The sequence below is a fragment of the Lacerta agilis genome, chromosome 12 (genome assembly GCF_009819535.1).
Source record: "Lacerta agilis isolate rLacAgi1 chromosome 12, rLacAgi1.pri, whole genome shotgun sequence".
NCBI lineage: Eukaryota > Metazoa > Chordata > Lepidosauria > Squamata > Lacertidae > Lacerta > Lacerta agilis.
The window spans coordinates 30593001-30616234 of record NC_046323.1 but is presented as its reverse complement, the minus strand read 5'-3'; positions in this window follow the sequence as shown (position 1 = coordinate 30616234).

Genomic DNA, 23234 nt, shown 5'->3' with positions numbered 1-23234 from the left:
AGTTGCCTTTATGGGCATGGGGCACCCAGCAGTAGTCAATCTTCGAAGTTAAGAAAGGATATGTTCACATGGTGAGATCCCTCCTTTGCAAGAATTATGCTTGCTCAAGTTACTTATTGTTGCTTGAAAAGAATCTCAGTTATACAAGCCTGTAGACAACTCATCACTCATTATGTTCAAGCCATCACTACATACCCATTTTGGCCCAGCATGCCATTTTGTATTTTACAATAAGCCAGATTTATATTTATCCTTATCATAATCACTATCACCATCTGCTATGGAATGCTTACCAAAACAATGCATGCCACTCAATCCTTGAAGGGAGAAATATATTGCCACCAGACAAGACTTGTTTTAATGTAAATTGTGGGCCAGCTTCTTTTAATCTAACAGCTAGGAGACTCCAATAGAGCTTTTGCTTAGCTGCATGGCTAAACATGATATGGCAAACAATTTAATGGACATGGCCTCCCTCCAAAGAGTCCTGGGAACTGTAGTTTGATACAGGTACTGATATTTGTAGCTTTGTAAGGGGTACAGTTTCCAGGATTTTGGGGGGGGAAGCCATATGCTTTCAAAGTGACCAAAGATGCTCTAAAAATGGTTGTGGTAGTAACTGTATCAGGTTTAATATGAGAAGATAAGAAGAGCCTTCTGGATCAGGTCAACAACCCATCTGAACCAGCATGCTGTTCTCACAGTGGCCACCCAGATCCATGTGGAAAACTCCCAAACACATCCTGAGCACAAGAGCACTCTCCCCTCTTCTGGTTGCCAGCAACTTGTATTCAGTAGTATTACTGCCTCCGACCACAGAGGCAGAACGTACAGTACTCATGTTTGTATTCTCAAAGGCCCCTGCAGCGCACTGCCCACTTTATTCCAGCATGCCTCTGCTAAAGCATCTTCAACAGCTGCAACCACCATACCTATCGCCTGTGTCAACTTCAAGTTTCCTGCTCTTCTAATCCTCATTTTTAATGCCCTCCTTCATCTCTGACAACATCTCTTCACTCCTATCTTCATAAACACCCTCCCTCTCTTAAACCTCAAGCTTACCTTTGTTGCTCTTGCCCACTTTTGTGTCTCTGCCTTTCTCTGTTGCCACTTCTTCCTCCAAAATCCTGTTGAAGACCCAGCATAGCCTTCCCAAACAGTGCTCCTTAATTCGCTGCCACCTTGATGATAGCCTTCTAGCAAAGGTCTGTGTGACTTCTGCCTTTCACAGCACCGAGAAATCGGCTAGATCTAAATACCGGTAAATACCTAATAGTTGCATGTTCTCTTTTTTTATAAATCATTTTTATTAAAATTTCCAAATTAACAATTCAATCAAATCATATTAAATATGCCAAATTATACATGTGCAAATCATATAGTCCAAATATTCTGCCAAATTATAATTTATTTTTTTGGGGGGGGGACTCCCCACGCTTCAAGTTTTGGAAGGTTCATCATCATCTCAATTCCACTGCATGTCGTATTCTTTAATAGTTGCATGTTCTCAGTATTGCCACAATATTGAGGCGTTTTGGGTGGGGAGGCAAAAATCTCAGCCTACTCTCTTAACATCTGTTTTATTTATCATTTGAAATAACCCAAGAACTCCAATAAACTGCCTGAAACATAATTAAACACATTCAGCATCAGTGACTAACCAAGTGATGCAGAGAATTACCCAGCTATTCAGCTCCATCTCTTCACCTGTAAAAGTGAAATATGATGTGTTCTCAGCTCTTATTGTAGATGATTAGCTGGGGAGCAAGATTCAGCAGTACTGCATTCATTATGGATGGCTGGAAGATACAGAGAATTTAACCTTCCTTTATTCTCAATAAAATTTACTTGGATGGGAACTGTAGCTGTTCCTGCTAGGATTATCCCTATAATGCGGGTGCGCTGTCGTCTAAACCGAGCCTCTAGCACTTGCCGATCATAAGGTTGGCGGTTTGAATCTCTGCAACGGGGGTGAGCTCCTGTTGCTCTGTCCCAGCTCCTGCCAACCTAGCAGTTTGAAAGCACACCAGTGCAAGTAGATAAATAGGTACCGCTGCGGTGGGAAGGTAAACGACATCTCCATGTGCTCTGGCTTCCATCACGGTGTTCTGTTGCGCCAGAAGCAGTTTAGTCATGCTGGCCACATGACCCGGAAAGCTGTCTGTGGACAAACGCCAGCTCCCTCAGCCTGAAAGCGAGATGAGCGCCGCAACCCCATAGTCGCCTTTGACTTGACTTAACCGTCCAGGGGTCCTTTACCTTTTACCTTTTACTTTTATCCCTACAATATTGATAGCCTTTAAATTATGTCCTTAGCGACATCTGGCTGTGATCATATGCATTTTTTTTTACTGGAAATCATATTCCATGAAAATCAACAGTACTTATGGGGTTTAAGAAAGTCTGTTTTAATCTGGAGTGCATAATTCAGTTTCTTAAACCAACATAAATAAAAGGATGTTTCTTACAAGGAAGCACTCTTCTTTGTCCTGACTACTGCCCACACCCAAAAGAAACAATTCATCCATGAACTATATGTTCATTTATCCCATGATGAAAGATAGTAAAGTTAATATTATCAATTCAGCATCTCATTCTTGCTTTGAAAATATGGAGGTTTAAGTACCGTAAGTTCAGAGGTAATTATCCCAGGATAGCCAGCTGTGCAAACTGTCTTAATGAAAGGTTGGTAATCAGGGTATTTAATATAGAGTATCGTTAACCATTATTGAGTTGTTTTATCACTTCCAGGGGCATGAAACTGGGCTGATTGGCTAACCTCTATAAAGCTGTTGCCAGATGTTCTTGTTCATACCAACCACTGCCTTTTATGACTGTGGATACTGTGTTGGAGAAAGATCAAAGAGACAATTTCAAATCTCTGCTTAGCCATGAAACTCAACCATGTGTCAGTTACTTTCCCTCACTTTAGCATATCTTACATGGTTGTTTTGAGGATAACTGTTTTTTGCCAGGCGCAGGGATTCCCCTGAACTACTCATAGAATGGAAGAATAGGAACATAAATATAACCAAAATTATAATCTCTGTGGCATGGCAGTGAGTGGGAAATATAATTTATAAATGGCCAAATGTATCTTAAGGCTGCAATCCTGTAGCTGCTTACTTGAGAAGAAGTTCCACTGAACTCAATGGGTGATCTTTTGAGTACAGTAGTGTTGATTAGGGTGGTGCTGCAAAACCTAATTTCTCTGCAATACCTGGTAAAATCTGACTCATGTCACCCTCACAAACAAATGAGATCAAATATCACCGCAGGGTTGCTCTGAAAACACTGCTTGAAAGGGGAAACATGTTTCATTTTTTCCCACAGTGACAACCAGCAAGGTTAGAACTAATTGGTAATGCTAGCTTACTGCTCTAGAAAGCTTAACATCCTCCATTACTATAATTTTAATAGCTACTGAATAGTAGCTACTATAATTTTAATAGCTGCTGAATAGAGGGTGGTAGACCAGTCTAAGTGTCAGCTCTGTCTAGCCCTCACCCATCACTGCGTCACAGCCCTGAATTTTTATTTTTATTTTATTTTTTTTGCTCAGCCTCCTCCCCACAGCTGATCTTAACAAATGAAAAAGACACCTGGAGACCTGACCTGATCATGGCTTTACCACTAATTAGGCCCTATAATTCAGCATGTATCTTCCACAAGTGTTTTTTCCATATTTAACCTGACATTCCTGCAAGATACACAATGGTGTAGCTTTAATATGGCGCAATGTGGCTCTTAATTTTGTGGGTCAGCCCTTTGGATCTGCTGCTGTTTATGGAGAGTGGAGGTAGAGTCTAATTTCTTGTATCTAAAAAAAGGAAGAATTCGCAGTGATGAACAGAGACGGGCAGTTCACAGGCCACACAGGCAAAACTTCAAGCATCACAGAGAGATAGCTGTTATCACCAAAATGCACTTCTCTTCCTTTCCTCCATGGGCCTCAAAGATATAGGAAAAACCCCAAAGGCACATCCAAGAGAAATAATACATATGTGTATTTTATATGTGTGTGTGATGATGATTATTATTAATCTAAAACAGGGGGTGCTAGACCCCCCAACCCAGGGGTTTGATGTGCCCTTCCAAGAATTTTATTTTTCCTGAAATGCCAAGACCCTACCAATTTTGGCAGCAGCGGTAAAAGGAAAAATGAATAAAGTAAACACAGCACTGGGAGGCCCAGAGAAGTTAAAATGCCCACCCCACCTAATACTGGGTAGTCCCCTTTCTGCTGATAAGGTTGATCATTTGCTTATTTGAATATAGGGCAGTGGGTGGCGACACCCAATGCTAGACCCTGGAAAGTTGACTAATAGTTTTTGGCTTAAGGGCCACATTCAGCCTTAGTCACCCCTACTTTAAACAGTACCACTTCCTCTACCACTGGTACTGCATCTCCTAGTGAGAAAAGCTACGATGTTTCACTTCTAGCTAATATTAAGGTTGTTTTTATTAAGGCATACGATTCCTACAAGGAAACCAAAATGACATCCCCACTTGCTCTGTTCACAAACTGTTGGTATTTGAGCATGGCTGGGCCGCCCATGAGGCAAAGTGAAGCAACTCCTCCCCCCGCCCCATGGCCTTTGATTCAAAGGCTGATTTGATTCTCTCTCCTTGTGACAGGAGAGAAGACATTTTGTGGTTCGCCTCAGGTACCAAAATGTCTTAGGCTGGCCCTGTATTTGAGGAATAAAGGTAAAGGTGAAGGGACCCCTGACCATAAGGTCCAGTCACAGACGACTCTGGGGTTGCAGCGCTCCTCTTGCTTTATTGGACGAGGGAGCCGGCGTACAGCTTCCGGGTCATGTGGCCAGCATGACACTAAGCCGCTTCTGGTGAACCAGAGCAGCGCACTGAAATGCTGTTTACCTTCCCGCTGGAGTGGTACCTATTTACCTACTTGCACTTTGTCGTGCTTTCGAACTGCTAGGTTGGCAGGAGCAGGGACCGAGCAACGGGAGCTCACCCCGTCGCGGGGATTCAAACCGCCAACCTGATCGGCAAGCCCTAGGCTCTGTGGTTTAACCCACAGTGCCACCCACGTCCTGTATTTGAGGCATACTGGGGGTTAAACCCACAGAGAACAGAAGCTTTAAAAGCAGCACCCCTCTGAGTTAATGGTGTTGTTCTTTCTTTCCTGCCTTCCTCCTGTCAGGACTTTTTGGCGGGAAAATTATCTTTGAATGTTCAGAAGTAAATCATTTCCTTTGAAATACCCTCTCCTCCAAATTAGTCCCTATTGTTTAATTGTACCTACTGCTATTGGCAAATTAAGTCTGTATTATTTAACTGTCCCGATAGCTATAGGCAAACAAGGGCATTTAAATTAAATAATGTGCCATTCTACATATTTTTAAATGTTCTTTTTATGATCTTGTTGCACGTGCTTCCAAATGATTGCTTGGGGCTGCTAATGGGGCCCAAGCGGTTACTGGGTAGAATGTGTGGCAAGATTATAAAAAGAACCTTTTCGCACACAAAAAAGCAGAATGGTCTTTGCTTTAAATATACTTGGAACGTGCTTCCTAGTAATTGCTTGGGCCCATTAGCAGCCCCGTTATGAGGCAACAGGAGATGGCTGCCCAACAGCCAAGCTACACATTACGTTAAACGAGTCTTCGCACTTGCATCTCTGTTGTTACCTTCTTAAAACAGCAACCGCTGGAGGTGGTGGCTGCAGTGCTGGGGTTGGGACTGTGGTGGGAGATCTGTACTCCAACGTTTCTGTAATGAATATAGGGAAGTCCTAAGGGAAATTGGGACATTCCGGGATCGCATCAGAAACCAGAGACTGTCTCTGGAAAACAGGGACACTTGGAAGGTCTGGGAGGATGGGGACAAACAGTAAACTCTCTTGGCTCCACCTATCATCGGTTCTGACTCTTCCTACTGTTGCCCCCCCCCCCCGCCTTTCACACCATAAAACTGCATACGTTCTCAAATGTGGAATATAAATATGCTTCTAAAGAAATCCGCAAAGATCTGGGCTTTCTTGGATGGGAGAGGAAGTGTGTAACCTCAACATTTCAGGGGGGATCCCAAGAGTGTGGGGAACACCAGAAGGTGGTGCAGCAGGCAAGGTTTTCCTATAGTCAGTGTGGTATCTATGGATCTGGGAAGTGTACTCACTGTGTGAGGAAGCCTTGCAGTGAGCCTTCCCCAATACTGTACCACAAAGCAGCAGGAGCCAGGAGGCAGTCAAGTAGCTGTATTTATTAGTAAACGACAGATCAGCTACTCAGTGCAGCAGCTAGGACTCGCTACAGAGGCAAGACTAAGACTCCAGCCCATTCCCACTCAGCTTTAGAAGGAACTAGACCTACGAAGGGGAGTTTCTACTACAGACTAGGCATGTCTCTTAAGGAAAGAGGCCACACACACCACAATCAAGTGGCAGATATGAAACAAAGCCATATCTTATTCCCATAGTATATTCTTCTGAACATAGTTGTCTACCCCTATTTCCTCTCAAAATATGAAAACTTCTCTTCAATCTGGGCTCTTCCTACAGCACCCAACACACACACACACACACACACACACACACACACACACACACAAAAAGAAACAAACAAAGCTTGAAGTCCAAATAAAAGTCCCAAAGCCAATATCCAGTCAGAGAGCAAAAGGTATCCATTTGAAGAACGCTGGTTTTCTATCATGAGTTTAGACATCTTACTTTGATATTATCCCAGGCAACCTCACCAAGAGACCTCATGATTGGCATCTTAGTGCAAAGCAAATCACTTCAAAGATAAATAAATCCCTGTGCCTTTATGCTGTCACATTCTGTTTTTATTCTTAACACTGTTTTGTTATGAGGTTCTTTAAAAAAAAACCCAAACCAACAGAAACAAATTATGTCTGTTGCCCTGAGTTCCTTTTAATAGAAATGCAATTAGCAAATTTAAGAAACAAATAACGTTCTAGACCAGAGAAACATCTTGACATACACAAATGGAACACACTGTGCTCATTAGCCTGTATCACATTTACAGTACTTAAATTTGCAGAAATTTGGAAGACTCAATTTGGATAAACTCAGTTTAGATAAGTGTTAGTCTTGTAACACCTTAAAGGTAAACGGACCCCTGACCATTAGGTCCAGTCGTGTCCGACTCTGGGGTTGAGGCGCTCACCTCGCGTTAATGGCCGAGGGAGCCGGAGTACAGCTTCCGGGTCATGTGGCCAGTATGACAAAGCCACTTCTGGCGAACCAGAGCAGCGCATGGAAACGCCGTTTACCTTCCCGCCGGAGCGGTACCTATTTATCTACTTGCACTTTGATGTGCTTTCAAACTGCTAGGTGGGCAGGAGCTGGGACTGAGCAACGGGAGCTCACCCCGTCGTGCGGATTCAAACCACCAACCTTCTGATCGTCAAGCCCTAGGCTCTGTGGTTTAACCCGCAGCACCACCCGCGCTAACAAATGAATGATGCCATAAGCTTTCATGGACATGAGTCCACTCCAGCAGATAAAGAAAGTGTTATCCTGAGATACAGATTTATGAGAACACGTCTGGAGTAAGGTTGTAAACAGTGAGGTCAGAAGGAAAGGAAATGCAGAAAGCACAGACATCATTAACAGTGATAATTGAGTCATAAACAGTGATCATAATCAACAATAGTTTTGGAAATAACAAAGGCATCTTAGCATTGGAAAACTAGTTAACAGAGACTGTGATAAAACAAAAACAAAGCACCTTTGTACCAGTTCAAGCCACAGGTAACAGCACTGAACCTCTTGATCGATTATAATTCAATATTGTAGTTTAGAGATGTCAGGTTGCAGTGAGTGTTTAGTCCCCTGGATGAAACGCCACTCCAAGCCCCATGTAACTTTATAAAGAGAGACTGGTATTCTCAAGAAGAGGTTTCTCATCTAGGTGTTTTATCTTGAATACGTATCCTGTCTGTCTGCTGCTCTGTCCCATCTGTTGTTGTTTAGTCGTTTAGTCATATCCGACTCTTCGTCACCCCATGGACCAGAGCACACCAGGCACTCCTGTCTTCCACTGCCTCCTGTAGTTTGGTCTGTCCCATCTAGTTAATGTAATAAATTCTTGCAAGAAGGGATAATCTCTTTCCTACTATTTTTTCAGAAAGATAGTAACAAATGGTCATCCCACAGCTGGATCTTCCAGAAATACAATTATGGCTGTAGCAAGTGGCATAATTACCGAGGATCAACCTTTGCTATTTCTGCAGCTAGTGTAAATTTCAGAACTTATTTTCTTAGCAACAAGAAGAAACCAAAGTGGGGAAAAGTTTACTGAGCTGGACTCCCTTTAAAAAATGAAGAAATTGTAGAACTTTATGAATACGTTTGCATATCATCTACAGACATTATAGTAGTTTTGGAACAGAAATAAACATTAAAGGCATTTTCACAGAGGAGAGAGATAACTTTATTAAAATAGCTATGTTATTTAAGAATTAATTCTGGACATAAAATACTGGGTTTATTCAGTGTCACCATCTATAAAATTATATTTTTTTCAGTAAGTGGAAAAACCAAGACAATGCAAGAAAGATCAGCTATCAAGTTATCAAGAGCCCCATAAAAAAATCAAATGCAGAAAGCTCCATAATAATGCATTTCCACAAGTGAATCAGTTTTTGACAGATTGGCACAGTTCTCGCAGGTGCTTGTATACAAGTATCTACACCATATCCTAGCCACAGGAAAAGAAGACTCTGTGCCATTTCTGCAGGGATTAGGGGAGAATATGTATGGGTAAATTCAATTGTTAAACCCACTCTGTCCTCATTTCACTCAAGTCATCTTGCAAACAGCTACAAAGAGAACAAATATTTCTGGTAACAGTAGCAGGGGCTCTACTACTGTTAATTGACATGAATGCCAACAATCATATTCAGAGTATAAACACAAAGAGCAGTAGTCAGACACAGAAAAATGTGATAAGCTGACTACTGAGCACTGACATAAGGAGTCTCTGCAATGGAGCAGGTCCTTCATATGTTACGTTCACTGTAAGCAGCCAAGTGGGTCTGGTCCAGATGGAAAGGCAGAAAACAAATCAAGTAACTAAAAATCTGGTGGTTTGTTGTTGAACCAGGTCTTTGTATCCGATATAAGAGCAAAACTCACAACTGCTTGCACAATTCTTGCTCCTTCTAAAGCAATACTGTTACACCCTTGCTCAGAAATCTGCTCAAATGCCATTTAAGAAGGAGGTGAGAATGGGGAAGCCTAACAACAGGAAGCCAGGATCACAAAAGGGGCTTTCCTTGTAATTTGAACATGCAACAAAACACACATGTGGAATCTATTTGCCATTCAGAGAAATACCCAGACGCTAAATGCAGAATGATCCGAACAATAAAATACTATTTTTAAAATGTAACATAGTGACGCTTGCTAAGTGGCTGGAATAAATGTAATAATACAATAATAATCTGACATGAAATATTGAGTCATTGTGCATTAACCTGGTGCCACTTAAATGTCCCGTGGAGATTGCTTCCACCTGTAGTTTGCTCTGCGTTTGTGTTAGAAAAGCAATATTAAAACTGTATGGTCCAACTAGGTCTCCCCGTCACCTAAGTTATGATGTCCTTCCTGCAACCTGCCAATGCAGCCATCACTTTCCTCACCGCTGCCTCTGAAGTCTTCTTCATGGAGCAGTTCTAACTCCTTTTCATTGAGCAACATTTAACACAGCTCCAACCGTATCAAGCATTTGCTTGCTAATATTTCCATCTACATTCTACAAACAGTGTGACATTGGTGACTGCCTCCCAAGACTGTGGCTGCCATCCCTTTCAACATGATTGGCACATGCCTCGACAGATCATCTCCCCAGATGGATCAGAGTTAACCTAAACACTGGGAAATCCTCACCCAAGTTAGACTCAAGGGAGAGGCACCGAAGAGCAGCAGACCAAATGGTCTGGGCATCAAGGCATAAGTTTCCTCAACAAAATCTACCCACCCCACTTCCAGGAGAAAAGGGTCAGCCAGGATCTGCAACAGCAGGCTGGCTATGGATCTGCAGCTGTGGCTAACCAAGAACTCCCCGCTCTAGGAACTGACCTTAGAACAGTTTCCCCCCAACTTGGTGCCCTCCAGATGTTTAGGACTACAACTCCCATCATCCTTGACCACTGACCATGCTGATGGGAACTGTACTCCCAAATCGTCAGGCTGGGAAAGGCTGGCTTAGAGAATCCACCAGGCATCTTGATATCGTCTACATCTCCTTTATATCTGCAGATCCAGCTTCCTAAAAGGGAAACACGCTCCCTACTGAAGAGCCCTCGAACGACCAGGTAAGCTGAAGCAGAACCCCCCAAACCTGAAGACTACCATTTGCTCCAATGCCTCTTTACTGCACGACCGTTTGCGGCTCCCATCGCCAGCGTTTCCCAAAATTAGTTCCGCCCCAAATAAACGAAAACGGCGAAAACTTGCGAGGACTCACAGCTCTCATGGATCCGCCAGGAAGGAGTTGGTGTTCTCCGCTGAAGCAGCTTATTGCAATCCCGCCTAGGAAGCCGAGAGTCGAGTTCCTTAAATCCCATACAAAGAGAGCGCACGGGGAGAATCGTCGCTACGACCACCAGCAGCAGCAGCTTTGCTTTCCAGCAGCCCTGCTCCGGCACCCCCAGCCCCAAAGACCGACCAGGGGCAGAGATCAAGCCCAGCGGGGTCTTCCTGCAGACTCTGCAGCCCTTCCAGGCTCAAGCGAGCTGCCTGCACGCCCAGCCACCAAGCCCGGGCAGAAAGTGGCTGAGCGAGCGGCCAGCGCGCAGCCAGAGGAGCAGCGCCTCCTCGCCCAAAGAAGCCAGTCGGAGAGAGCCGGGCGCCGCTTTCGCTTTAAAGGAGCCGCACGCTCGGCGACGGGAGAGCGCCGCTGAATGGCGCAGGAGCTCGGCGAGCGGCCGTCACGGGGGCGAGAGGGGCGGGGGCTCCCTCGGGAAGAAGAGGGGGCAGAGAGCCGAAGCGCGCTTATTCCCAGCACTGAGAGACGCCCCCTTTCCAAAAGTCCAAAACCGAAGGAGAAAGACAAAGGGAGAGCCTCTGAGCGCGTGGGAAGTGCCTTTTCCCCCCTCCCCGAGTCAGAAACCACCTTGGCTCTCTGCAGAGCTTCCTTTCCAACCCGATCAGAATGAAAGGAATGAAAGGGTATTGATCACACTGGAGGGAGAAACCAGCCATCTTTCATGGGGAGATGGAGCCAATGGCATCCCCCGCCCGTACCCGCCCCAGAATAAAAAAACTACAGCTGAGCCCAAACTTAACCTAGCAGATCCTTCAAAAAGACAAATGGAGGGTGTATTTGCAACCCTCTTGTTGCAACCTTGTTGCAAGCCCTTTCTGCTCTTGCCTTGATACCTATCAATCAGTCGTTCCTCTTGGCAGGAAGACTGATGCCACCTGAATGGTTTTTATGAGTGTAGCCACAATTCCTTTCACGCGCACACAAAAGACTACCCAAGACAAGGTTTGCGGAAGGGCAAAACCACCGCCATCATCATAGGAGAAAAGCACCACTGTGACACCACAGAGCACCTCTAAATAAGCAGGTGGACCTGTGTGAGGAGAAACAGCAGCATGCTGGGGCCCAGGGATGCAGCGAACTAATTTTAGACCCTGGACTTGAGCAGTCTGAGGATGCCCCTCAACGCCACACATTTAAATGACCATGCTATTATCATCCTTAACGATTTATTAATTGCCTTCTAAACAACCATATCAGGGTCATGTACACTGGATGATAATTTGGTCAGCAGCAGCAGGGGGACCCCAGACTGTGGGTCCTGCATTTCAGCCCCAAAGAGTTGCACTGCTATTGGAGCCTTGTAGTGCAGGGGTGCTTTTTTGTGAATTGGGAGAGATGCTGGAAACTTGCACACCTCCACAAAATTACAAGAAAATGACAGGTTCAGAAAATTCTGTTCTTGTCTTAGAAAAGATTTGCTATTATGCAAAGTAGATAATTAAACAACAACAACAGTTCTGCAACTGTGCAGTGAAATCATTTGCAAGTTTACTTAGAACTAAATCCGCTGTGTTCAACAGAGCTTACTACCTAGTAAGTGTGTGTAGGCTGCAGTCTCAATCTCCTCAGAAAAAGAAGTGGAATGTGCACACATATTTTAAAAAAAAACCGCTGTGAAAGTGCTTTTAAAAAGTTTTGAAAAATACACCAAATTTCACATAGCTCACTGTCGCCATCTAGTGCCACATTTGTATATTGCACTTTACAACATATTTAAAATGTTTTGTGAAACAAGACAGCCTGTTTTTAGAACTAGCTGCCCAAACAGCAATTGTAAGATGTCGAAAAGCTTTGATATTGCTGGAGGTGGGTGCGGAGGTGGGTGGGGTGAAATTGCCTCTTTTTATGTCTCTCTGCTCAGCCACTATATTTGTAAATTACAAAATACTACAAAAACACAAGTCTCCAGCTGCTTCTCTTTAAAAAAAAAACAAAAAACAAATCAGAAACCCATGCCCCACAAAAGGCCACTGTGAAACCTCCTAACACTTGAGGAAATTTGAGTGCATAAAATAATTATTATGAGTGACAGATTTAAAAACAAACAAACTTGCAGCATCTCAAGGATCACCTACTTGCTTCCTTAGGAACGAGGACATCCTCGGGAAGGGATAGAGCGGTGATACAGAAATGACCCTTTAAAAAAATATAAATGTGCTTGGCTCATACATATTCATGTTCACTGTTTTTGCTGGCACAGAATCCAGAGGACTCAAGCTGTTCCAATATAATTTCTATTAAGATGCACTGAACGAATAATACTATGGTAAGCATTATGTAATTCAGAAATGTACACCTTATTTCAAAATTTGGAGATGTCGCAAACAGACAATTAGGTGTTGGACTGAATGGAGGATAGGAATAATGAGTATCTTTTTAAAAAAAAAATGGTGAGAATTTTCCAAGAGATCTATTTCTGATTGCCTCAGCATCAGCAGGTATTTTCCAGCTGTGCTTCAGAAAGTGAAGGCTCTCTGGGCCCATCTAAGCTTGTGGTGCAGGGTGGTGTATGTAAGCCTGGCTTTTACTAACACACACCATACATCAGCCTATGAGTTTAAATGTTGTTTCTATGTGTATATATATTTTAAAGTTTTTGTACGTGATTCTTGATCTTGCAATTTTATATGTAAATGCCTAATAAAGGTTTGATAAGTATGTAAGCCTGGCAAAAACCTGTTCATTGAAAGGCAGGGGAAGCATTCTACAACAGAATACAACTCAGGAGCCAGAGGTAGGATTGCCATATATTCAAACAGTATTTCAAAGTTGTTGATTTTTGCCGTTTTTTGGCGACATGGGCTGCCATACGTCCGGATTTTCCCGGCCATTTGTCCAATTTCTGTCCAGATGCTGGTGCCAACAGCAGGATTCCAGATACGTCCGGGAAATTCCGGTCGGATGGCAACCCTGCCAGAGAATTAGTTGAAGTATAGACATACAATTAGCAAACTATGACATATTATAAACACTACTTATTGGGATACTTTTTAGTTCGGAAGCACTAAACACAGAAAATAGATGAGCACGTCTCAAATCAATTAAAAGCACAAGGCAGAATAATAATTTCTTTTTTCTTTTTTCTAAAGTTGAAACAGCAGGGGACCAAGGCCTCTGCCAACAGGCTTTCTGAACTGGTTGTGTATATCCACAATGTGCCTGGGGGAGCTGGGGCATCTTGTGGATACAGTGGTACCTCTGGTTACGAACTTAATTCGTTCCGGAGGTCCGTTCTTAACCTGAAACCGTTCTTAACCTGAGGTACCACTTTAGCTAACAGGGCCTCCTGCTGCTGCCTTCGCATAATTTTTGTTCTCATCCTGGGGCAAAGTTCTTAACCCGAGGTACTATTTCCGGGTTAGCGGAGTCTGTAACCCGAGGTGTTTGTAACCCGAGGTACCACTGTATTCCAATATTAACAGAAGGACTGGTGGCTATGATTCCAAACCTATTTCATTATTTGACTTATTGGGTATAGTATTTTTACCTGGCTGTGACTCACCCTCAGTTCACACACCCTCAGACGGACAGGATATAAATTCTGTAAAGAAAGGAAAAAGGAAACCAAAGTGATTTTTGCATTGTGCCAGAATGACATTAAAGAAGGTGCCTGGTGGACTTCTCTGGAGAGGGCAGCTGAGGGGCTGCTGCTAAAAATAGACTCTCTCAAGTGGGGCTGTGCACCTAACCTCATTTGGTGGGCATACTTGTTGAAAGACTCTGATGCTTATTTCAAGGCAGGGGTAGCTAGGAGGAGGTGATGCAGGGATATGCAACTGTCCCATACAAGGATTGAACCTGCAAGCTTGGCATTATCAGCACCATGCTGAGCTAGCCAGGCTGGTCCCAAAGTCCCAAAGCATGAAGGCTTTTAAAAGCCAAAGTGGCATTTGGAATTGAGATTGTGAATATGATAAAGTACTGGCACACTCTGACCTCCACCAGCCAGGAGACCTGAGGCCACAGAAAGACTAGACCTTCTCCCTTTCAGCAAAGAACATCATGGCAAGGGAGAGACCACCTTGGCCCTGCCCACTGGCCAGTGAAGGAGCAGCCGCTGTTGTACTTGCTTTCCTCCTTCCTGTGCAGTGCTTAGAAAGTATTTGTCACTTCATTAGGGCAGCTGCTGGAACAAATGCATTGTAGTGGTGGATGCCTTGTTCGCAGGGACATATTGTTGATGAGAAAACAGTCTATATAATGAGGAGTCACGTGATAACGAAGGACTATTACATGTTGCAGCAGAGTGGTAGAAAACCATAATCAAAGGCAGAAGAAAATTAATGTCAGAGAATAACTTAAACCCTGTGAAAAATGAAAATTAAATAAGGGCCTCTGAGCCTCTGCAGAGAGCTTTCACCACTACTGTACTAGTTTAGGAACAGCTAGCCACTACAATCTTGAACTCCAGCACTTAGAAAATGAACAATGAATGATCAAGGCCAGGCCTACCATTAGGCAGAGAAAGGAAATTCTGGGGGAAGAAGGGGCAGCTTCCCAGCTGTTCCTCCTGAGCCACCAGTCATGTTCTTCTATTGAAGGACAGAACTGGGTGTGACATACTGCCATTCCTGCAGCTCCTAAACCAGCCTGGTTCTTCTCAGGTGTGGCAGAGAAGGCTGCTCTTTCACCAGTAAGATTCAGCTGCCACTCCAGTTAGCTTCTGTACTTGGAGAACTTTGCCTCAGGTGACAAAATGTCTTGGGCTTACTAAGAGGTGGTATGAATAAGATTGTGAGCCAGGAAGTGCTCGTTCACATCTGGCAAGTCATGAAATTCACTAGGTGATTCTGCCTTACCAAGGGTGGGGAGGAAAGCTTAGTAAAATAATAATAAAATAAAATAAACTATTTTAATGCTACTGCTAATCGTGAGTCCCATCCTGTTAGAGAATTTCTGTTATCCAAAGGGAAATTTGGTGAAATGTTAACTCCCCAGTTAACTCAATTCATCTGCTTAGAAATAGGGTGGATAATTTTGAGAGGCCATCTGCATGCGTACTTCTAGTTTAAAGCTCTACTTGCTCAGAGATGTCAATAAGAAGAGTGGAAGACGGCCTGTGTCTAGACTGGAGGTTTTTCAGAGTTATGTAGCATCTGTTATGTAAGTTTTTGAAGGTTTCTCATAAATTTTGTTGGAACTTTTCTTTCTTGGTTAGTTGATGGATGCAACACGTTTGCTGTATGGCCTGACCTCTTCCCGTCGTGCTCAAGTGTTGTAGGTCCTTTCTGTTCCAAACATGTGAAAATATATCGATGCTCCTGGTTTTAATCATATCGTACAGAATTGTCAGCACTTTCTCCCACGGACATTTCTTCCTCCCAAAAAGCAAGCTATTGGCAAAGAGGAAATGGAATTATAGTTCTGAGAAATGAAGTCTCTTTATTTTAAGTACAAGCAGCGTTTGAAGCAGTGAGAAGGCTGGAAGCTTCCACACATCGCTCTGCCAATGCACTTCAGTCCCAGGCTAAAATATCTTTTCTATTCAAGACCTGGGCCTTCTTGCAGAAGAAGGTGCCAAGTATGTTAAATTCTTCCAGATACCATTTGATTAACTTGACATTTATACTCACTGTCAGAAAAAAACCCATCATCTTGCTTAGAACACCATTTCGAAATGAGTAAATAACAAAAGCAGCAGAATAATAATAATAAGGCCACAATGTTATTACGGCTAGATCAGTGTTTTTCAACCACTGTTCCGCGGCACACTAGTGTGCCGCGAGATGTTGCCTGAAGCGCCGTGGGAAAAATTGAAAAATTACTTTATATATAGTCAATATAGGCACAGAATTAATTTTTTTAACATTTTCTAATGGTGGTGTGCCTCGTGATTTTTTTCATGAAACAAGTGTGCCTTTGCCCAAAAAAGGTTGAAAAACACTGGGCTAGATGATGTTGCTCCATTGGTGAAGAGTGAGCTCTGTGGGCAGGATGCTGCTGCCAGAGGCCTCCCCTGTGGTATACCTGCTGAAAGCTCTACTGGTGTCAATGGGAGGCTGGAAGAGCATTCCAGTGACATGTCAAGGGCACCTACAGGTATAGTCACCAGAATGCAAAGCCCACTTGTTTCCCTGGGACATCCCCCAAAATTGGCCCAAACCTATGCCAGCCCTGGATTGAGCATTATTTCCCTCCCATTGGAGTCAACAAAAGGGAGGGGGAAATATGTGCCTCTCCATCTCCAACCCAGGCTGTGGTGGAAGTAGTGGTCAATCCATCATGGAGTCTCATTCAAAAACCTTGGATAGGATTACTCCACCATAGCAACCTCAGCTTTCCAAGTTCTGGCCCTTATGTATTCAAAATGGCAGCACCCATTTCACAAAAACATATTTAGGTGGGAGAGAAACACAAACAGTAGGGAGAGGCAGGCCAATGAGGACTGAGTGGGCTTAGTGGCTAAAGAATGCTGACTGACTGTATTGGTGGGGTATTGGCGGGTGTGGGTGTGGGACCAGAATTAGAGGGTGGTGGAACGGAACGGACTATCCAGGAAGAGGGTATGGCTGGCTGATGGGTTGGAAATGTTGTACTCCAGCATTTTGTTGCAGATTCCACTAATAATAATAGTAGTAGTTATAGCAGTAGAAGTGATAATAGTTTTTATGTTAAAAATAGTAGTTAAGGTTTATTTTTAAAGCTGAAAATAAAACATCTCTCTGCCCGTTGCAGACAACTGCCATTCTACACTTTTTAGACATTGATAGAAATAAGAGTGTGTTTTACATCTAAATGTCCTGACCCTCCCCGGCCAAGGAAGGCACACTTCTGATAGTTAACATCTTTGTTGACAAGACAAGCCCTTAAGTTGCCACTGCTCTTCCCGCTTCAGGCCCCTCCTGGTTCTAGGAGACAGCAAGGCAGGGGAAGGTGGGGAGTCTACTGCCCCATCTGTCGGCTGAACAGCCTCTTTTTCTTCCACCACATCTGGCACACCTTCCTCCGCCTCAGAGTGTCCTAACTCTCCCCCCTCCCATGGCTCCTGCTTTGTGGGCGGCGTCAAACCCCATGAATCATTGGTCCCCTCTCCTGGGTCACTTTCCTGGTCCCCTGCCTCCACCCCCACACTCTTCAGAGTCCTCCAGCTCCTGACACTAAATAACTGCTAGGTCAGACCCTTGGTCCATCCAGCCCAAAGTAACATGTTCTCACTGACAACAGCTCTCCAGGTTCTTCACAGGGGTCTATTGGAGGGTTCCAAATCTGGAGACTGAGGCAGCAGGCCAGATTGTGTGACAGCAAAAGGGAATGGCTGGGAGAAGGGGGAACAAAGGAACAAAGCCAAGGTCTGCTGCAGCCCTCACCATCTGCTGTCTGAGGCAGTTGCTTGCAGCTTTACACTGCCTAGTAAAAAGGGTAAACTCAGCTGTTATGTATTCAGTAGTCTCTGTTTGCCTGAGCTTAAGTCTGGACTAAGGATTCTGAACCCCTGTGTTCTGATTCGATACATGATATTCAATCACAGAACATTTCAGGATTTGGGCCTCTGCCATTGGCCCTTAAACTCTGAGTTATGATTCGCAGCTTGGAAGTTTAGACAGCCAATCATGTTGGGAGTGGGAGTGGCCCAGGCCTTCAGAAATGTATATAAGCAGTTGCTTTGCCCCTGTTGTCGAGTTCTGCTAATTCAATAATGGTTCTTGCTGTTATCACTGTGTCTTGCCTCATGGGAACCCAACTACATTTCATCTGCGTTCCTTGTGACTCAAGGATACAGGCGAAGCCAGAATCAAATTGTGGTTAAATATCTGTGCAAAGAAATGTAGCCTCGTCCTTAGCACATCCTCCCCATTCATTTCCTTAGCAGGGGAAGCCCCACACATAAAATCCCTTTATGCATAAGGAGGTCCCCCCGCCGCTTGACTGGAGTGACTGCGAAAACCTTTCCCCATGGGGGACCTTTCCAATATATTTCACACATCCCTGATGGAGAGTTCTTAACATTAATTGTATAACCACAGAAAACATATTCTAAAATGTGCAGCTCCATCCGATTTCTTGCCCCCTTTCGGATTCTCCGAAACATGAGATTTTAAAAAAGGAATCGTTTGGGAGCCTAGATAAATGGGCACAATGTGCTTTATCTGATTTATCTGTTGCTTTTGTAGTGGTGGTTATCAAGCTGTGGGAACCTAATAGCATACTCGGTCCTGGAGGAATAACTGTCCATGGAGAAGTGACTTGTAAAGGTAAAGGGACCCCTAACCATTAGGTCCAGTCGTGTCCGACTCTGGGGTTGCGGCGCTCATCTCGCGTTACTGGCTGAGGGAGCTGGCATACAGCTTCTGGATCATGTGGCCAGCATGACTAAGCTGCTTCTGGTGAACCAGAGCAGCGCACGGAAACGCCATTTACCTTCCTGCTGGAGCGGTACCTATTTATCTACTTGCACTTTGACATGCTTTCGAACTGCTAGGTGGGCAGGAGCTGGGAGTGAGCAATGGGAGCTCACCCCGTCGTGGGGATTCGAACCACTGACCTTCTGATCGGCAAGCCCTAGGCTCTGTGGTTTAACCCACAGCGCCACCCGCGTCCCTCCTGAAGTGACTTGTACTGAATCTTATAATCCTATTGTAGGGAAAGCATTCAATTTCCAAAGATGCTCGGAGAACCACCAGCATATTCACAGTTCTAAATCTCTGTGGGATTGTTCCACCTCACTCAGCACTGATCATCCTAGGAAAATGCAGAGTACAGCAGACCATGCTCAATAAAGCGGATGCATTTGACGGTGTTTGAATAATTATATCCTAGCTTTATCAAATTGTCAGATAATAACAACAACAATCTGCTTTTATATAATGCTGTTATGCTGTTTCATTGTTTTTATGTTGTATACTTGCATACTGCTTAGGGAATTAAAAAAAAATTCAGTGGTTTAGAAATGTGTTAAAATAAATAATATGGGGGGAAATAGATATTAATTTCCAAAACACAAAAATTCAGTGAAGATATCTTCTTTCTGATGATCCTGAAATAAGTGGAGAATTTCAGGTTTGGGGCAATGTAGGACCTCATAAACAATAGCTATGGGTAAGAGCATCTAACCAAAGTCTCCCCCCCCCCAAAAAATGAGCAAGACCAAAATCTCTCCGCATTACGGTATAGAAGAGAAAGCACTTAGAACATCAGGTGTGGCAGCCAGGTGAGCAGAACAGGTGATCTATTTGCTTCATCTTGGACCCTGCTCTGTGTTATTTCCATGCAGCCCAGCTCTTACCTGTAGCCTGACCCGTACATGTGCGACTGAAGCCTTCTTTCTTATACCTAATAGCCTTTGCTGCAGTGTTTGGCATGGGAGCCCTGATAGCATTAGATTCTTAAGGTGAGCATCCCTACATGTTACAGAGGAGAAGAGGAGAACTCAACTTTAGCTCAGTTGGAAGAGGTTAGTGATTAAGATGAATAAAAATGTATACTTGCAGAAACAAAGGAAGACTATGGACTAGATGGCAGGATTCAAATAAACACTCACACCTACATTACAAAAAAAATATATTTGGAAGAGAAAGAAACAATATAGTGTATTCTTCTTTTAAGAAACAGCAGTATGTAATAAGGGAAAAAACAAATCAGAAAAGGAAGTTGGGGGGAAGCCCAGGAGGGGAGGGAAGAGGGAATGTAATATAAATGTTATGGATATGAGATGTATGTAATGATAGAAAAAGGAAACCAAATAAAAATGTGAATTAAAAAAGATGAATAAAAATGTGCTGGGTTACCTCCCCCCCCCCAAACAAAACTCACAGTAGTCAACTGAAGGCAACCAACCATGCCCGGGGGCCCCCAACCTCTCTCAATGCCAATGAAAATTAATTAATGAAAAGAAAGAGAACCCACCAACGTGATGTTGACACAGAAACCTTGCACATACACTATGTAAAAGAATACATAGTGTATTCTTCTCTCCCCCTTGCTTGTCTCCCCACCTCCCCCCAACCTTATACTGTATACAACATTAAAGTCTCACACTGAATATAACTGATCTGTAACAAGGACTTTATGAACTGAAAATAGAGACAATGTATGTATTATTATGTAACCCAATAAAATTGTGTGTGTGTGTGTGTGTGTGTGTGTGTGTGTTGGATCATCCAAAAATGAATCTTTTAAACTAAATAAATGTTCTCTAAAAAAAATTAGTATCATTCTGAAAATAACTGGGTATGCTACACACATAATCTATTTTACCTTGTAAAGAAGTCTGGTACTCGTTTCCAAATACAGATCACACACACACAGACACACACTATAATGAAATTATAATAGGAACAGAAGGCCAGCCAGCATGACACTAGTTTCGATCTAATAACTGGAAAAGAAGGCACAGGGGGGCATTATCATCTGTTTCATGGCTGCGCGAAGCAGCAAACTTTTGAAGTCACATCTGCAAGGGCATTCCTTCTAAATATGTAGAAGGCAGAGAATTCAGGAAAGAGTGAATTCCCAAGATCCTAGGGAAAATAAATGAAAAAGTGTTCATTCAAGGTTGAAGGCTGGGAAGCTCAACCAACAGATTAAGTATCAGTGATGACGGAACTAACGGCTCGGAAATTAGTAAACCTGGAGCTGGGAGACACAAGGTCAGGAGAAGCGTGCGGCGTGCACAATTTTAAACTGCAGGTGGAAGAAGATATGTTGCAATGCTACTCCATTAAAAATAAAATCAAACACTTAAAAAAATCAAACACCTCGCAGGTCAGAAAAGGTGGGTTCTTGCCTAGTTGTCCATGTAGTTTTCATATGGGGAAAGTATTGAAATACGCGATTCCACCACCACCCTCTCCCTACAAGCTGAAACTGGCTTCTTCTTTCTTTGCTGCTGCTGCTGAATCATGGACCTTACATGGGAACTAGCTCAAAACCAGCAAGCTCCGAATGCCCATATCCTAGAATTTAGAAATCCCTGTGGCCCTGTCTAGGGGTCAAATGAGACAAAATGCTGCAGAGCCACCATCTCGTGATGTTTCCTCCTCCTCCTCCTCCTCCTCCCCCTCCTCCTCCTCCTCCTGCAAGGTATGTACTTGAAAAAGGATTATGGTTTTTGGGGTGAGAGTTTCCTCTTCCATTTTGCAAAAAAAAAAAAAAAAAAACCAAACCCCGCTTCCGCCAAAGAATCCCGAGAACTGTCATTTGTTAAGGGTGCTGAGGCCTGTAGCTCTGTGACCACTCTAGTCACAGCCATTGCTTTCAATGGGTCTACTCTCAGTATGCCTAACATCCAGTACAGCAGCCCAGAGTACTGGAGAAAAGACCATTACTTTCAATGTGATTTGCTATGGCTGCACAAGGGGCTCTTCAGTGCAATTCAATGGGGGGGGGGGAACCCTGCAGGCCCATGCTCAAGTACCTATCCTCCATAGGACTGAATGAGGGAACTCACATACACACGAGCTTATTTATTTATTTATTTATTTATTGCATTTATATCCCACTGTTTTCTCTAAGGAGCTCAAGGTGGCATACATAGTTCTTCCCCTTCCTCATTTACTGTAATCCCCACAACAAACCTGTGAAGTAGGTTAAACTGAGAGCAGGGATTGGCCCAAGGTCACCAGTGAGCTTCATGGCCAAGTGTGGATTTGAACCCAGGTCTCCCGGTCTGACAGTTTAACCACTACGCCACACTGGCTGTCTTGATGCACACGCCTACATATACATAGCTCTGGATTTGGGGTAGCTGACTCTTATCCACACACTTCATATTCCATGTCTAGGAATAGGAAAGTAATTTCTTCCACCTTAGGGACTTACATCAGATCACCTGGTGTTCAAGGTACCCCTCTAGGAAAAGAAAACACCTTGGTAACAGCAAAAGGAAATCTCCCCGAAACATCATAGCCATGTCTTCCCCTCCCTTTTAAAAAGGGACTCTTAGCACATTGCAAACGATTAAATTATTTTTCAGCAAGTTGAAGAAGAAAAGCAAAATCAGTCCTAGCTGTCAGCATAATTTAGAAAAATGGATGACTCTCAAGCCCTTCAGCATAAGGAGAGGGTTGCTACTGTTAACAACCCCGCAGTGACTCAGCTGCAGCTTGCATGAGTGTAAGTCATTTTGCCACTTAAATTTGTTTATTGAATTTGAAACCCTCCAAGCTCTTTTGGTAGTAATAGGTACAGTACTGTTTAAAATCTCAGGTGTGAAAGAAGGGATCCCTTTTCAAAGGAAAGAAGAAGAATAATTAAAGAAGTTCAAGCTTAGTGTGAAAAGAGGCTGTGTCAGGTTAGGATTACTATTTTTAACCAGCCAACCTTATTTTGAACTTTTATGCTAGCTTTCTTTAAATGAATAGGTCTGCACATTGATCGTTCCTATTCCTGAGAATTTCTGTGTAACACAAGAGGGCCAGCTCTACCATTAGGCAAGGTGAAGCATCCCCCTCAGGCAGCTAATTATTTTTGTGTTAGGACAGGGCAACAAATGATTGGCTGCCATAGAAGGGGACAGGCATCTTTTTCCTTTTTTTAACCTCACATGCCAAAATAACTTGACTGGTCCTCCTGGGTCCTGTGCACCTTGACTTGGGTGGGGCAGACAATTGCTGCTCTACATCAAAATGTTTTGGGCTGTGTAAGATCGTCAGTGGTTGCTCGTGAGTAATCAGCCAGAAGCAGAACTTCTGATAACTAAGTTCTTTATTGTGCAAATATTTACAGTGGAGCTAAAGTAAAAACGTTCATCTCATC